The sequence below is a fragment of the Hemibagrus wyckioides genome, linkage group LG23 (assembly GCF_019097595.1).
Source record: "Hemibagrus wyckioides isolate EC202008001 linkage group LG23, SWU_Hwy_1.0, whole genome shotgun sequence".
In the NCBI taxonomy this organism is placed as follows: Eukaryota; Metazoa; Chordata; class Actinopteri; order Siluriformes; family Bagridae; genus Hemibagrus; species Hemibagrus wyckioides.
Window position 1 is genome coordinate 18,304,661 of NC_080732.1, and position 18,536 is coordinate 18,323,196.

At 39.2% G+C, this 18,536-nt stretch overlaps 1 protein-coding gene across 1 annotated transcript in view; it reads right to left on the reverse strand.

Annotated features, from left to right (window-relative positions):
• The window catches only part of LOC131344614 (protein rapunzel-like), a 47,188-nt gene that overhangs the window by 14,834 nt on the left and 13,818 nt on the right, over positions 1-18,536 (reverse strand). The window contains exon 3 of the mRNA XM_058377045.1: positions 16,716-16,781. The gene's annotated coding sequence lies outside the window, so the exon portion shown is untranslated. The remainder of the gene's footprint in view (positions 1-16,715; positions 16,782-18,536) is intronic.

Genomic DNA, 18,536 nt, shown 5'->3' on the forward strand with positions numbered 1-18,536 from the left:
CGTGCCCAGAGCTCTCCGTCAGAGACTGATCAGGTGGACCCATGAAAGCCCCAGTACAGGCCACCCAGGCATACACCACATGACCCGGTTGCTACGTCAAACCTTTTGGTGGCCTTCTCTTAACCAGGATGTGGAGGGGTTTGTACGCTCATGCTCCGTTTGTGCCCAGTCTCGGACCGGCCGCCATTTGCCTGAGGGCCTGTTGGAACCATTACCCATCCCACGCCGTCCCTGGTCTCACATTTCCATAGATTTCCTCACCGACCTCCCCGATTCGCAGGGTTTCACAACCATCATGGTAGTCATTGACCGGTTCTCCAAGGCATGTAAACTCGTCCCCATGAGAGGCTTACCTACATCCATGGAAACCACCGTGGCCATCTTTCAGAACGTGTTCCGTAATTTTGGCCTCCTGGAGGACATAGTGTCGGACCGCGGCACCCGGTTTACCTCCAGAGTCTGGCAGGAGTTCTGCAAACAATTGGGGATCAAGGTTAGTCTGAGCTCTGGGTATCATCCCCAATCCAACGGTCAAGCCGAACGCCTGAATCAAGAGCTGGGAAGGTTCCTGAGAGCATACTGCAGCAAAGAACAACACAGGTGGAGCGAGTTCCTCCCATGGGCCGAATATGCCCAGAACTCTTTGACTCATTCCTCCACAGGACTAACGCCGTTCAGAAGACCTGGGAAAGAGCCCATGTTCACCTACAGAGGGTGATTCGACGGCAGGTTATTCAAGCCAACCGCTGACGTCAGCCTCACCCAGCCTACCAGGTGGGGCAAAGGGTTTGGTTGTCCACACGTAACCTGAAACTGAAACTACCCTGCCGTAAACTCAGCCTGAAATTCATAGGCCCTTTCAAAATTGTTCGCCAGATAAACCCGGTCTCTTATCGCCTTGAACTGCCCGCCTCATATCGCATCTCGCCCACATTTCATGTGTCTCTACTCAAGCCTTATCACGGACCCCAGACAATGAACCCCAATACTCACAAACCGCCCCCTCCCCTGGATGTAGACGGCTCCCTCGCCTACCGAGTTAACACCATTTTAAACTCACGTCGCCAGGGCAGTCGCCTCCAATACTTGGTGGACTGGGAGGGGTACGGCCCCGAGGAGCGCTGCTGGGTCAATGCTCGCGACATCCTGGACTCATAGAGGAGTTTCACCAAAACTTTCCCCACAGACCTGCTCCTTGCCCGAGGGGGCGCCCTCGACGACGAACACCTGGAGGTGTTTCTAGACGGGAGGGTTCTGTCACTAGGCAGCCTGGGCCTGAACACCAGAGGGAGCCATTGCCCGAATATTAATCATCTCTGCCCACTTCCGGTACAGAGGTGTATTTAAGCAGCACGCCACCTTCACTCAGTTGCGAAGCATTGTTTCCGTTTAGCGTTACTTGCCAAGCCTTGATTCAGTTCCTGTTTAGCTACTTCGTGTATGACCTTGCCTGTTTACTCTCTTTGCTACGAGTTTCGGATTTGCGTATTTGACTAGTTTGCTGAGTGTTAGTTTTCTGGTATTTGACCCTTGATTACGTTTCCTTGACTACGATTACCTGTCTTCTGTTCTTCAATAAATCTGCTGATGGATTCTAATACACTGGCACCTGACGAGTCCTTACACATTTACCCTCCCTGTCTGGTAGAGAGCTAGGTGGTAGCTGGGAATTGGCCAATACCAAATTAGTGAGAAAATGGGGCAAAGTAAATAAAATTACATATAAAAAATATGACTCATTTTTTCATCCACCATTAGATGAATGATTATAAAAAGCACCACAACAGGAACAAGAAGGTAATGGTGGCTAGATGCTCTCATCTGGCTTTTCTATTCCAATTGGCTTCATAGCAAAGGGTCCTCAAGATTCAGACCAAGATGTAGAATTAACAGAGACAAAATCAATGCTTTTTGTATCATGAGCAAAAAAAAAACAACTATTTCTCTTTCCGAATTGTTTTTATGTCTCTTTGTTGAATTAGCACTTCTAGTTCTAGTCCTTTTTGGTTCATTTTCAAAAGATTATGCTAATTATTATAAGTGATATAGTAATATACAATGCCCGTCCCAAAAATAAGTCAGGTCAAACGATTGATATGTTATTAAAAGTATTTATCAAAAAGGTCAAAGGTCAATGATTAATGAGTGTGTAATACCTTCCACATGGCGGTCAACAAAATGCTACAGAATCCAGGAAACAGTTATAACTTGAATAGCCCCAATACAGAGACACCAAATGATTAATGATATGTCATTAAAAGTAAGTATTAAAAAGGTCAAAGGTTACTGACTAATGAGTGTGTAATGACTTCCATACATTGGTCATATAATCAAATAATAATTCGGATTTCCAGTTAAAACGTCATAGAGGTCTAAAGTCATTACTTTAATTGAATTTACAGCCAAACACACATACACGCACACAAAATTTGAAAAATAAAGACACACCCACCATTTTCCCCTTGAAATACTCTGTCTCTACATGTGAAATATTGGTGATTCTTTGAGCACAACTATGGCCACTTGTCCTGATGCACTGAAGAAGCTGAAATCTACTTTGGGGATATTTGCAAAAATTTTAGAGCATGAAAACATTCAGTATTGGTCGTTGTCAAACGGTTGTATAGCCAGGTTTTTTTTCAATGCAGAATCAGCAGTCGTAGTGCTTTTCAGGTTATCTGGACCCGGTCACATCCACTGGAGCAGCGCTACTGAGACTGTAACTTTTTATCAGTGTGACTGTTAAAAGTTTCGTAAATGGTGTAAAGACCAACAATGACTACATTGTTAGAATGGATTTTTTTTTTTCACCAGAGGCCTACAAATGGAAATGGAAAAACAGTACATCTCCGTAACAGACATACCACATCAGACCAACAAATTTAACATTTAACAATTAACCAATGATACCCCTGAGCAATACTCCCAACCCATCCACCAGCACCCAACACCCCCAATAAGATATCCTCAATGACACAATGATGAATTAACCATCACACCCCCCTTCTTTTGTTTCAGATAAAAACACCCTTTTAGAAGTGTTTTGTGAGTTAAAAAGTATCATACGTGTTAAGTAAATATTTTATATGATTTACTGATTATTAAAAAAACGACATTGTGATCATTTCTGACGACGAGTTTCCTCAAACCGCCGCACAAGCCCCTAAGAATCTAAGAGGGCCGGAGCATCAAGACCCCCAGCCTTTCCAAAGACCTACAGCTGTAGTATTACCGCAGCCTAGACCAATCCAACAAACTTCACGTAAGTCACGTCATAAAAGCATGAATACTCTGTAAAACCTTTCATATGTCATATGTTTATATTTTGTTTGTGTCATAATCAGAATTCAAGAACACTTCAACTGTCGGTGGTGATTCTAGTGATTCCAGTGGGTTGATATGTGATTTATAAATCATTTTATTCTATTTTCATCTACTCATTCAGTGCATAAACCTCTTTTAAATTTGTCTTCTTTTAGATGTGCCACAAGGAGAACAAGAGGAGATTGAACAAATAGAGGAATTTAACTTGGATCGAGAAGAAAATGTTCAAGAGGATTTTATACCAGAATATAACACAGATGCAGAAGAAAACACTCAAGAGGGTTATTTCTTACATGCTCCTATAAACATTCAAGAGGAGATCGAACAATACGGGAATATAACTTTGGTCGAGAACAAAACCTTGAGGAGTTTAATGATGCAATAGTGGAATTATTTCAAACAAGACTAGGATTACTGGAGAACTTTGATCATCTATATTATTCACTTGAAAACCAACCAGGTAAGGATCTTGTTGCATTTTTGATTATCAATCGTGAGTACTTATATAGATGTTTGACGGTGAATGATCAGTTGATAAGAATTCTCTCCCGAGACTAGTAATAACAATGGCACAGAAGCGTCTGAGTAACATTTCATGTTCAGAAGGTAAAAAAATTAGAATTGAAGATACCCCAACATCACCATGTGATTTCAGTTTTGAAAATTCTTCAAATAGTCTGTTACAATATGACCCAAACACAAACCTGAACCAGTATTTAACTGAATCGGTTAATGCGTTGAACGAAAGTTTGATTCAATCACACCAGTCCTAGTATAGATGACATTGCATCAACTGCACCGGTGGCTCCGTGCGAAATATTCTACCAACTAAACCAAAGTCTGTTAAGATTACAGAATGGTATAAATGATTTCCAACACTCCGTACAATTAAACCCTACCTTAATTGATGCAGTAAATGAACTAAATTAAAATCTAAGGACTTCAGACAAGATCATTAGTCATAATAAAAATTCCAGTCAAAATCCTGGTCAAATCGTGATAAACACACCATCGTCTCCACATGACTTATTATACAAATTAAACCCTGAACTCTGAATGAAGGTCATTCTATGCAGTTGAACCCCGCCTTAATAGATGCTGTGAATCGGCTGAACGAAAGTTTGACCTTATCTACTGATCACAGCATTAATGTCGTCTCAACTCCTGAACCCCCTCAACACAGCCCATTAACTCCTCAAGATCTGTTTCATGATCTAAATGAAAGTCTTCTCATGTTAAACTACAGGCTTGTTACTCAGATAGATGTCAATGATGCAAATGCTCAAATAGATGTTGCTGATCCAAATGCTCAAATAGATGTCATTGATCTAAATGCTCAAATAGGTGTCAATGATGCAAATATGTCGCTGATCCAAATGCTCAGATAGATGTCAATGATGCAAATGCTCAAATAGATGTTGCTGATCCAAATGCTCAGAGAGATGTTGATGATCCTAATGCTCAAATCGGTAATGGTGTAGATCCTAATGCTCAGATCGGTAATGGTGTAGATCCTAATATTACAATAATCAACCGTGACAGGTTCAATAACAGATTAGGAGAAGAGTTAATTTTTCTGTCAGCAGTTTTGCAGAATTTTATAATTATATTTTAGAGATTCTAAACAGTTTAATAGAAGTGGCAAGTGAAGTCATTTCACCGACGGATGCCGTCACTGTTGAAATTAGAGGTGACACACTCAATTTGTCGTCGCGCATTCAATTAGTCAATGGGTCCATCGATTTGCAGTCTTTTCTAACAATGCTCGAAAATTCACTTCAAAGTAAACGTGAAATTTTTACAGACAATTCACTAGAATTAGTAATCCAAATAGTTTGACCACCTCACGGTGGTACAGGTAGGAGAAAAATTGGTAAAATGTTCAGTTCAGAAGTTGTTTAGAAAAAAATGAGACATCTGTACATCTTTCAGAACAAAGACAACGTGTGCTTTGCATTATGCGTGGCACAGCTTTTGAACCCTGGAAAAAAACGATTTTCAAGTCGAACAGGTTGCTAAGCAGATCCAACACACTTTCTTTCAAACCACCAAAACTCCCCATGAAAAAGCAATTTACTTGTTTTTACACAATAACCACTATTATGGGGTTAAAAGCATCACGGGTCTTTTGGGAACTAGTCATGTCTGTAGTTTTTGTCATTCAGGGTTTAACGATTTGCACAAACACCAGTGTGAATTTAGTTGTAACGTTTGCCATGATCCAGATTGCTACAAACACTCTAAAAACGTATCCATATGTTTGAGGTTCTGTAGGTCAAAATATTGTTTTGACAAACATAAAGCGAGGTTGAGGTTGAGTGAGTATTCTTTGTGTGAATCGGGGTTCTACTGTGGAGAATGCAATAATGTGATGCATCAGAACCCATTTAACAATAAAAAACATGTGCTACTGCTACATGTAAAATCTGTGGCGAAAAATTTGATCCAGACACTGAACACAACTGCTTTATACAACCGATAAAGAAAGAATCGAGAAACAGGAAATACATCATTTATGATTTCGAGACCAGACAGGAAACAGGAACTCGTATAGCTAATTACTTATGCTGTATTGACTTTTACGGAAGGGAGTGGGTGTCCGAAGGGGACGGGTGCGTCGCTGAGTTTTTTAAGAAATACTGACATAACAAATACACCAGTTATACATTTATCGCTCATAATCCACGAGAATTTGATTCATATATATTGTTAAATCATTTAGTGAAGGAAGGAATCACTCCTGAAATCATTGCGCAAGGTGGTAAGATTGTGTTTTACCGATTCCGAGTTTCGCCAGTCCTACATCGATAGCCTGTCTTTCCTACCCATGAAGCTTAGCAGCCTAAAGCCATGGGCTTCTCGGAAGAAAAGAAAGGTCATTTCCCCCATTTCTGGAACACCCTAGAACATCAAAACTACGTGGGTCCATACCCTGAGCCAAAGTTTTACGGCGTGGATAACATGATGCCTAAAAACAGGGAAGAATTTTTCAAATGGTATGCAATGGTATATGGCAAAATCTTTGATTTTAAGAATGAGATGGCTGAATACTGTATAAACGACGTCGACATTTTGAGAAAGGGGTGTTTAGCTTTCAGAAATGAAATTCTGCAAAGTACGAAGGTCGACCCTTTTAAATGCATATCAATCACTTCTGTGTGTATGAAAATCTTTAGAAGTATGTTTCTCCCCCAAAACACGCTAGCTATTCCACCGCTTGACAATTACATCAACAGACAGAAATCTCTCTCAACACCCTCCATTCAGTGGCTCGAATACATTTCCACCACACAAAAAAGCATTCAACATGCTTTTATCACGGTTGTGAAGTGTTTTCCCCAAAATGCCCCACATCCTCTTAACTGTTCTAGCATTAGCTTTGGAGATGTCCATCAAAAAACCATGGAAAGGATTAAATATTTGCAAGTGACCCACAATTTGCAAGTCACAACGATGTGGGAGCACAAGTGGTGTGAAATGAAGAAAAGTGACAGCCGCGTGATAAACTTTCTAAGAGAGTTTCACTTCCCCAAACGTTTAAACCCTCGAGATGAGCTTTATGGTGGGCAAACAAACGCATTACATTTACACTACCTAGCTCAACCCGGGGAGCTCACCTCTCTATACTTGTATGTAAATAAAACAAAAACGTACCCAATCGGCCACCCAACCATCATTTTCCGTGACTTTGAGCCTCTGGAAAATTATTTCGGTATAATTAGAGTGAAAGTGCTGCCACCTAGAGGTCTGTGGGCACCCGTTCTCCCGTTACGTGTAAATAGCAAACTCCTCTTTCCTCTATGTAGTGCATGCTGCGAGCTGCAACAAAAACAATGCGATCACAGAGATCAAGATAGATCTCTCACATGGACATGGGCTTTGATTGAAATAGCAAAAGCCGTAGAAAAAGGATACAAAATTTTAAAAGTGTTTGATGCCTGGCACTTCCCCAATAAGTGTGACAATCTTTTTACCGACTACATTAAAATGTTCTTCAAGACCAAGCAGGAAAGTTCAGGATATCCAAAATGGGTAGTTGATGAAGCCACTAAACATGAGTACATGAAAAATTATGAAGGGAACAAAGGAATTAAGCTAGACCCAAATAACATTAAAGTTAATCCTGCCAAAAGATCAGTGGCTAAACTCGCATTAAATTCATTGTGGGGTAAGATGTGTCAAAGACCTGACAGATCAAACACAACTCTGATTAGCGAACCTGCTGAGTTTTTACAGTTCACATTCTCGGATGTGTACAACATTAACCAGTTTGCTTTTTTGAATGACAAGGTAGCACTTGTGCAGTGGTGTTATGCAGATGATAGACTTATTAAGCCCAGGAATGCTAATGTATTCATAGGAATCTTCACTACTGCATATGCTTGACTTGCGCTATACAATCTGGTGGACCAACTGACTGTTTGTACACCAACAGCATCATTTTTAAAAGTAAGGAAGGTGACTGGATGCTGCCTCTGAGCGATTATTTGGGCGGTCTTACCAGCGAACTAGATGAATCCAAATATTTGAATGCATACGTGCCAGCCCTAAAACATATGGATACAAAACAATAAAAGGAAAAACAACAATGAAAGCTAAAGGTATCACTTTAAATTACACCAATTCTGAAATTGTTTATTTTAAAATCTCTGACAGAGCTGGTGGAAAGTCATGTGAAAAATCCAGTCAGCTTATAACCTCACAAAATCAAATTGTGAGAGATAAAAAGGGGTTTCATTTGAGTAACCAACCACAGTTGAAAAGGTTTAGGGTTGTATATGATAAGCGAGTTTTATTATTTGATTTCACAACTCTCCCTTACAGGTACTAAGGCTGTTCATGTTTATATGTATGTATGTATAGTTTATTTTGCTTGTTTCTGTTGATTTGACATGTCATTAGTCATGGAAAATATGAATGTGAATGCTTTTGATGCCAGGATGCAATTACCGTTTTCATGTATCGTGTGCGGACCTAGTAATAGCGGTAAATCATATTTTATCAAGCTGCTGCTGGAAAACTGTAAAGAGGTATTTTCAAAAGTCCCTGAAAATATTGTGTGGATTTCTTCTTGTTGGCAACCTCTGTACAATGAATTGTTGTCCAAAATAAATATAAAATTTCTTCAAGGAATCCCTGATTCATTGTGTGACGATGAACTATTTACCCCCAACAAAACAAACTTCCACACCCTTCTCCACATAATTCCCCTTCTCCATCAGCTAAAATTCCGTGACCCCCAACCCCGTTTTTAAATCACCCGTTTTTAAACGATCTGCCTGGTATGATTTTTTAATTGACTGACAAGGGACTACTAATGTTGCATTGTATTTTGATAATGTTTATTTCAATAAAGTTATTCTGCATCGAGAATTTTCTTGTGAAGCATCATGATTAATTACGTTACACACGCAAATGAAACGTGTCCAGAGATTTAACACATTGTACACACCTAAATGAATGTTTTTTCACAAAAGATACAGCAGCATTATCGTTTCTATTTAAATCTTTACCATACATAGACATAATGCAGTTAAAGGAATAACCTTTAGCTCTATGACACAAAAAAAAAAACCTGTGTTGTCCGCAGCATACTGAGGTAAAACTTTGAACTTATACAGGGTTACATTTTATTTTGCTACGATTTTTCCTCAAAAAATAATAGATAGAATCAGGAAAGAGTTCGTAATCTGGCGGGTTTCCGGATGAGTCAAAAAATTCCCCGGACGTTTCATCATTAAGACAAAGCTTGCCAATGCTCGCACTGCATGTGTCTCGGATGATTTACGATGAAAAAAGGCAGGAAAACTTGTCAGGTTGTTCGTAGGTAAATCATCGCTGGCCAGTACACTACAGAATATTTTAGCTATTTCAGGACAACTTCTCATAACATCCGTCAGTTCTCTGGTGTCCATTTGTTAGTGGTAATCGATGAGCACATTTCATCTATTGTTTATTTCTAGAATGCTGTCAAAACTAGCGTACACAATTAGATTCACGGTTCACGGAAGGGCTTGTCGAAATCTGAGTTCCAAACGCATATTCCCTGACTATCAAATGTCGGCCGCAGTCATCATCGGGGTTCAAGTTAAATGCGAATAAAGTATAACCGTGCATATACTCATCTCTGTTAATCGACAACGCCTGATCCTTTAACTGCCTTCCCAATGTTAAAATTAAAGAGTGTAATTCACGGACCACATTTCGTTTCATGGTGTGACGTTAACCATCTGCACCTCAACACTACAAAGACCAGGGAGATGGTGGTGCCCTCTTCTGTGTGCTGGGGAGGCAGCATAAAGAAGAAGGACAAGCTGGTGAGGAAGGCGGGCTCGATTGTAGGCTCAGAACTGGACAGCCTGGCAGAGAGGAGGGCGCTAAGCAGGCTCCTGTCCATCATGGACAATCCACTGCATCCACTGTACAACATCATCTCCAGACAGAGAAGCAGCTTCAGTGACAGGTTGTTGTCACTGCCCTGCTCCACTGACAGACTGAGGAGGTCGTTCCTCCCCCATGCCATGTGACTCTTTAATTCAACACGGGGTGGGAGAAGTCAGTGCTGACACGACTCTTCTCTCTGTACTGGACTGTACAATAAAACACACACTATACACAATACACTCCGGTTTATACAGAACTCTCAATAAACTGAGATTTGCACAGGACTCAAACATGCAGTTTTTGCACATTGACTAGGTGTGTAACCTTAATCACTTGTTTTGCACATTACTTATCTTGTTTTTCATCTCATTATCCATATTTATTCCTAAATCTCTGTATTTAGTATTTTTCTGCTATATTTTGTAATATTTTATATTTTGTTATTTGATATATTTTGTTATATTTTTGTACCTTAATTAAAATTAATTTTAGTATTTTGTGTTATATTCCTTCCTATTTCTATTCCTATCTATTATCTGTGTTTGTGGATACTGCTGGAAACTGTGAATTTCCCTTTGGGATGAATAAAGTATCTATCTATCTCTATATCATTTCTGTACTGGAAATCCGGTTGAAACGGTTTTGCAGGATATCAAGTACCGTCTACGTAGAGCGCTACAAACTCTGTATCGTAATGTTTAATGTGTAAGGCATTGTCTACCATTCCAAAGATAATGGTTTTAGGTAGCCCAAAGAAAAAGATTCTCTAGTGAGCAAATGTGACTCCCCACAGCCATGCTGAAAGTCTTCATGCAAACTCTTTCGATGGGATACTTGGCAGTGGCTGTAAGTAGCACTAGCGCATGTTTTACAGCCAGTGAGATGGATACTTTCTTCACAAAAAGAGAAGCATTGAGCATTTTTAGAACAAAATTGGTACTTCCTTCCATCATCAAGCAAAATTCATCTTTACTGCAAATCATTTTAATCCTCAGATTGATGCCATTAAGTAAAAATTTATCTTGAAAAAATATATCCAAGTGAATATGTCCAATCAGGTCAAAGGTGTTGCTTTCAGCACTAAACCAGGCCCTTTGTTTAAGACCATTGTTTCGACCATCAGGTTCAGTGGCCATATATCCATGTCTTGCTGTGTCTTTGTGGAATAATCCGGTGCAAAATTGTGTTTCAAGGGTTTCTTTTCCATAGTTGAGGAGACATTCGAAGGTAGCACGGTATGGGTATGTACTGCTAGATTGAGAAATAAGACCATCCCCTAGCATCACATCTACTTGTGAGAAAAGCGATGCTATTGGGTAGTTAACAACCCCAACCTTTGCATCGTTAGCTATGTTGGTACCATCAGCATTCAGGATTTTGCAGGTTAGGTGTAAAAGTGTTGTTCAAGTCCAGGTAATCCTCACCATTTCCGGGCACAAAGAACTCCCATGGTCCGTTGTCCATCAGAGCAGAAAGTGGAGCTATTTCAACATAAGTGTACTTTTCGATACTCGTTTGGGTATAAGGTAGTGTAAAAATATCAAATTCCGACTTAGTACACTCTGAGGATAGACTGTGTAAAAAAGCCATGATGTTAGAAAATGTTCCGCCGCTTTCTTTTGTGAGAGATGGGAGATCGTGCCTCTCTGCTTGGTCTTTTACACATTGGTCATAATTTTAGTTACCTTGCCATTTTTATTCAGAATCATATGTCGGTGTCCTGGGGGTCTTTTAGATTTTCTGCGCACAATCAAGACCTGATCCATCCTGATTCTGAGTGTGTCCCCTGTTGCTCACTACATCGCTTACTTTGGGAGCAGTTTTTAAATGAGGTTTTGCAATAGCAAATCTTCTTTTGAGGAATGGAACAGCCATTCTAAAAAGACCCTTGAGACCCGCCCCATACATCGTGGGGGCTCCGGGAAACCACGGGAGGCCATTTCCGGCCTGATTGACGTAATAATTCACATAGGACTGGGGATCAGTGTACCGCCTATCCATCTTTTTTTTTTTTTACAATCGGAATGAATGTTTAATGGGTCTGAAGTGTAGTTTAGCTATAAATTTCCCGTAAGTAAACAGAATTCGTCTGTTCTGGTCCAATTTAACTTCGATTACTATATCGGTTATGTGATTCTTGGTCAGAGACACATATTGCGGCTTGTCCTAAGATATTGTGATCACTTTATTGTTTTCCCTTGTTATATGTACACATCTCAACAAAGGGATAAGCTGTCACCAATTCGCTGATGCTCAATGACGTCAGTATACACGTATGTTGTGTTAAAGCTGGCACGAATATCAGCCAGATAAGGAGCTTCCGGGTTGTCAAACGTTAACAGATCACTGGGGTGCAGACCTAGCATATATGCAAGTTTCCATTAGCGCTGTACGTTTTTTGGCATACCATATGTATTTTATTTTTTATGGGGCTATAGGATAACTCCATGTCAATATTATGGTTTTTCATCATTTGGTTGATTTCACTAACCAGGTTTTCAATACTTTCATAATACGCTTTAGTGATTTGACAGACTTAGTATTTTATTTTCTTTGATCCGGTCAATAGAACCACATGAAATTGACATTCTTGCTGGGTTACTGAGTGCCAACTATGGACATTTTGAACCTCCACGAGTGAAATCTCCCATTCTCCTTTCAAATCAATTGGTTTGGCTAATTTAGTAGTATACTATTCGATCTTATTTTTAGGGTATATATCCAGCGGTGCATTACTTAGAAGAGTTTAATAGAATCCGCTCTCTTCCATGGTTAAAGAATTATAGATTTCCGTTTTGTTCGTGACAATATTTTAAGTTCTAATGCGCGATGTCAACTACTTCTTTGGCAGGAACCCAGGAATTAAATTTATCAGGCCACCCCACCCATTTCACCAGACAGATTTTTTCCGGTTTCGGATCTATTCAGACGAGATTTTCTCTATTTTGAACGTCCTGTCCTTGCGAAGAATAATCTTTTGTAACTCTGGTTCATAAAAGATTCTCTCAATTTTTTCACCATCACAGTCTTTCAATTTATATACCGGGGGATCTCTTGGTAACCGTTCAGATTTTGTAAAGTATTCATCTGTGAAATTTTGTTCATAGACCTTTTCAAACTGTCTTTGTAAATGGGAAATTCTAACATCACCGACTTTAAACTTATATTTTAGTTTCTTTATTTTCAGTGAAAATAATCCGTAAAGGGTTTTAAATACACTGAAGGAATTGGTTATCAGAAATTTTGCGTTGTCATTACTCTCTGACACGTTGGTCATATCGACTATGTACGCATCTTGCTCCGCTAGCCAGTTTGCATTTCTGCATCATTAACTCTCTTACCAACTTTCTCAACGATAGCTCTTTCCAAACTCTCAGTACCACCGTATGACCCTGGGTCTGACACTGTATAGTATATGTTCTTCATCAATCGTTCAGTCATTTCCGAGTAATGGAACAAAAATGGTCAAATATAGATACGGATTATTGATTTTATTTCAGAACACTTATCACGTGAGTAAGGTTTACATTTTTATACGTCAAATATTCAGTCAGATAACCAAAGACTTTTACTATATCAACATTTTCCTTTCTAAGCAATTGTAAAAGACAAATATCTGATACATAGGTTAAGATGCATAATACATGACTAGTTTTACAATCGAATGGTTCAGCAAACATAGCAGATAAAACTCCTTGCACATGAGTGTGGAAAGGAACAACAGTCTTTACTCCCAATTTTTACTAAAATCTCGCACTCTGTTCATGAACATTTCTAGTCGAAAAACAACTTCTTTATTGACGGAAATATGGTTAGTAAAAATTCTCGAGTCATTGACTCTCAGCTCAATGATTTGTTGGAGAGCGGAGACAATCTCAGATGATCTTTCTCGGGGTCAGAATCGACGTGGCATGCTTTGAATTTTTCCATGTATGTGGTGGGTCAGGGGCTTCCAGAGACGAGTGAAAGGTCCAATAGTCCACAACGTCTTCATACACCTGGTCACCGCAGATTTCCTTCGTTTTCTCTTTAGCCTCACTCAGAACAGTTTTGATGTAAGGCTCGTCTTTCCAATCACAAATGGTTGCCTCGGCGATTGCCTGAATTTTTTTCCAAGGATGGAGTTTGCTTGATACCACACATTTTCAGTCCTCTAGCCACCGTGTATTTCAACCACGGTTTAAATAGCTTTTTTCATCAATCTGTAGGAGTTCATGTGTAGATAGTACTCATCGGGATCGAATAAGCACGAGTGTTGGAGTTGGCTCGGGTGATCAATCGCACAGCCATTGCAGTTGTCTTTGAGATCTTGATCAATAATTCTGTCCAGCAGTTCTCCTGTCACAGCACAGATGACGGCTAGCACAGTGTTTGATATGCACACGTCAGCTTCGTCGTTCGTAGGCAGATGGGACAGATTTCTTTTTCCTAGAGATTCAATGTTTTCATCGTCTTTACATCCAGAACAGGTCGCATCTTTATCCACGGTAGTGACCAAGCTGTAAAAATAAGGCTTGTATTCCTTATTCCTTGCTGACAATGTTGTCGATGCTCAGAATGTTTTAACTCAGAAATGTAGTCTGTCTCATATATACATCGTTTGGGTGGAGTCGGGAGAAGGTGTGGTTTCTGCTCAGTATTGAAAGATTAGGAAAAACAATGTCAAAAGAACTCTTCTAGTTTTACTCTTATTTTATCTGTTCTCTTCACTTCTTGAAATAATTTGTCGATTTGTTTAAAGTAACATTGTAGATCATGCCAGCTGACCCGATCATATCTCACTCCGCAGTTCTTTTTGTTATCAGATGGGCAGTCACTGGTAGTAGAAGTGGAAATATGCAGTGAAACCTGGTCCTTGGAGAAATTTGTTGTTCTGATGTGGTATGTCTGTTGTGGAGATGTACTGTTTTTCCATTTCCGTTTGTAGGTTTCTGGTGAAAAGAAATCCATTCTAACAATGTAGTCAAAGTCCTTACACCATTTACAAAACTTTTCCCAGTCACACTGATCAAAAGTTACGGTCTCAGTAGTGCTGCTCCAGTGGATGTGACCTGGTCCAGATAACCTGAAAAGCGATATGACTGCTGACTCTGCATTGAAAAAAAAACCTGGCTGTACAACTGTTTGACAACGACCAATACTGAATGTTTTCATGCTCTAAAAGTTTTTGCAAATCTCCCCAAAGTAGATTTCAACTTCTTCAGTGCATCAGGACAAGTGGCCATAGTTGTGCTCAAAGAATCACCAATATTTCACAAGGGGAAAATGGTGGGTGTGTCCTTATTTTTCTAATTTTACTTTAGACCTCTATGATGTTTTAACCAGAAATCCGAATTATATTATTTGATTATATGACCAATGTTCGGAAGTCATTACACACTCATTAATTATTAACCTTTGACCTTTTTAATACTTACTCTTAATGACAAATCATTAATCAGTTGGTGTCTCTGTAGTGGGGCTATTCAAGTTATAATTGTTTCCGGATTCTGTAGCATTTTGTTGACCACTTTGTTGACCGCCATGTGGAAGTCATTACACACTCATTAGTCATTGACCTTTGACCTTTTTGATAATTACTTTTAATTACATCATTTGACCTTTGACCTGAGCTGTCAAAACCAATTAAAGTTACAGTGTATGGAAGATAATTCTTTCTCTAAGGTCATGTGGTCTGATGAATCCAGATTTACCCTGTTCCACAGTGATGGGTGCATCAGGGTAAAAAGAGAGGCAGATGAAGTGATGCACCTATCATGCCTAGTGCCTACCGTACAAGCCTGTGGGGGCAGTGCTATGATCTGGGGTTGCTGCAGTTGGTCAGGTCTAGGTGCAGCAACATTTTGTGCCAAAAGAATGAGGTCAGCTGACTACCTGAATGTACTGAATGACCAGGTTATTCCATCAATGGATCAAATTGTGAAAGAGTTTCACCCATGGATTGGCCCCCACAGAGTCCAGACCTTAACCCCATTGAGAATCTTTGGGATGTGCTGGAGAAGACTTTGCACAGCAGTCTGACTCTCCCATCATCAATACAAGATCTTGGGGAAAAACTATGGATGGGAATAAATTTTATGATTTTATGATTAATGGTCGATGATTATTGAACAGTTTTATTGTTTTTAGTTCCAATAAAAGGCATAATTTGATACCATTAACAGTCATTTAGTAGCTTACTCTAAACATTAAGGTACTCACAATAGAGAAATATGCAAATTAGTGTGTTTTGTATCATTAGTCTAGTGACACATGCAGGTTGTACAAAGAATTACACTAGCATGTTAGCCTCAAAGAACTTGGCATGTTGTGTTATGAACCTATACAAACCGAAATGGGGGAATTTTAGTTGCTTCTTGACTCTTTGTCCAGTCACCGACTTTTGGTGCACTGCTAGGAGTTGAGGTTATGTCATATTCTATTCAGGCTTCAATAAAGACTGTTCTTAAAGTCTACAAGACTCGCATTTTTACGTATTCCATTTTCAAATGTTTGGCCACAGTGAAAATAAAAATGACTTTCACATAACTATATTTGTGCTAGGACTATAGGATTTATGTGTGTAAATGTGTTTTTAAAAATAATGGAGCGAGAAAGAATCCATAACTAAAAAGATAAGTGTATCAGACAGCTAAAGGGTCTGTTGAGAAGGAGTTTAATCTACTGAGACTGAATTTGGGAAGCGCTCCATGGACCACCTTGGCTTTGTTGTTTCTCAAAATCTACTTTTGCAGTCAAAACCCTGAGACTCTGAAAGTTTCTTTGACAAAATAACAGGCCTAACTGTCATTTTGGTGAATTCCAGGTTCCTAAACTACTCTAGTCAGACCAGAGGACTCTACGTGACATATTCAGACACAGGGATATAGCTGTCCAAATTTAACTCATCCACACCATCCTGAAGAGACACACCCTGACAAACATCCTAAAAACATCACTCTATAACCAGGAGTTTTATACGTGAGAATATACAGATACAAAACTAAACCCCAACTTTGACTTCTCACCTGTGAACATCCTGAAGAGCCAATTGCTTCATCTTCCTCTACTGGTCCTGCCACTTCTTCGGTCTCCTACAACAGCAGAGAAGAGCATCAGCAAAGAAGAAAATTCGTAATTGAAAAACAGTATAATTAATTTAGCTCATAACAATTAGCTTAGCTCACAAAAAAAGCACAGGAACACCATTATTTATTAAACAATGGTAGGTTTTGTGTGATATTTCTATACTAGTAGTAGTGCTGTATCAGTACACTCAAAATCTAATGGGGTATGTTGAACATATTTCAACATATACCACTTTTTTGACCAGGAGATGGCGAGCGAGTGTTTTTTTTTAAGAGCAGATCCCTGTGATGTCACCCTCCCTAAACAACTGGACTAAACAAATGAAATAAAAGCAATATTAGGCATCCAAGTAAAGTGGTAATTTGAAAAAAAAAAAACAATAAGGTTCATTTCTGATACTGTTTTTTTAAAAAAGGGGGGGGGGTTGATTCATTATCTAACTAAGCTAGGATTTGTTGCAGTGTGGAGATTAGCAGTCAGTTCTTAGCACCCAGCATATCCCTATAAGTAATAGTTTTATACCAACACATATGGACAGTATATACTTTCTTTCAGTGACGGGCCATGCATTTCACACCTAGGCCTTCACTGGTGTCCTTCCTGAATTAATCCACATCTATAGCATCATTATGACGCCACTGCAATATATACTAATTAACCATTAAATAGCAAAGTAAAAAATAAATAAGTTTACAGTATTTCATACCTCACAAGGAAGTGTCAGTTTTATTACGGTTAATTTTCTCAAAAAAGACCCAAATGAGACACTACTGGAAGCAGCACAACCAAAAGAAAAGCTATGAAATGTAAAGAACAGACTATTGGGAATAATTTAATACACATTCATGGAAAAATATATTAAATATATTAACATGCAAGTCAGTGATTCAGATCACTGCTGTTTAGGCCAGCAGAGAAGGCCTTGCTGGCCCTGATGGCCCACCAGTGCCTTCTTGTCCAGTCTGCTAGCTAATTCAATTCATTCACTCCCTGAAAATACCCCAAAGAAATAATCTTTTCTTAAATCAGTGCATTTGTCAAGATTGGGTCCCAAGCTGCTTGTGATCATTTGGGTTAAATAGTTGCCTAAAAGTTGTGCAAAAGATTTTTTTCCCTCTAAGTTTTGTAATAGGCCCCAATTCAGAACCTAAAAACAAACAAAAATATGGAAATTGAACAGACGTATGTGGCTCCATAGAACATGTGCTGTAGATCTGACATCCCTGATCAAACAGAATCTTGCGTATTTAGTGTCATGAAACAACTAAAACAACTAAATATCTATGTTTCTTTTTTTTCTTTTTTTTTACAATTATATTGAACTATTTTGGATTTGAAACATTAGATCAACCCACAACTCTTACAGATTGATACAGTCTGCATATGTCCATGTGACCTTAATATATAAAAACAGAAAGTGAAAATGATATTGTACCAAAGTTTTGTAATTTGGGACAGTAAGATTGCACTGAAGAAAAGAGCTTTCCAAGCAATCACCAATGAGGAAATGAGAGTGATTGATAGAGAACTGAAAGTAAAGAGAGCAAGAACTCCTCTAAAAAGAAACTGTAGGCCAAGCAGCAGCAGAATGTGAGTGGTACCAAAACCTGGAAGGAGATACAATACACAACTACAGAAACCTCTGCTTTACCTTCACTAAGAACAAGAGCTGTACTTCAAAGACTTCACTAAGTTGCAGGACAAATGCTTCCACAGGCCAACCTCCTAGAACCTGTACAACTTAAAGTCGGCCTGCATGT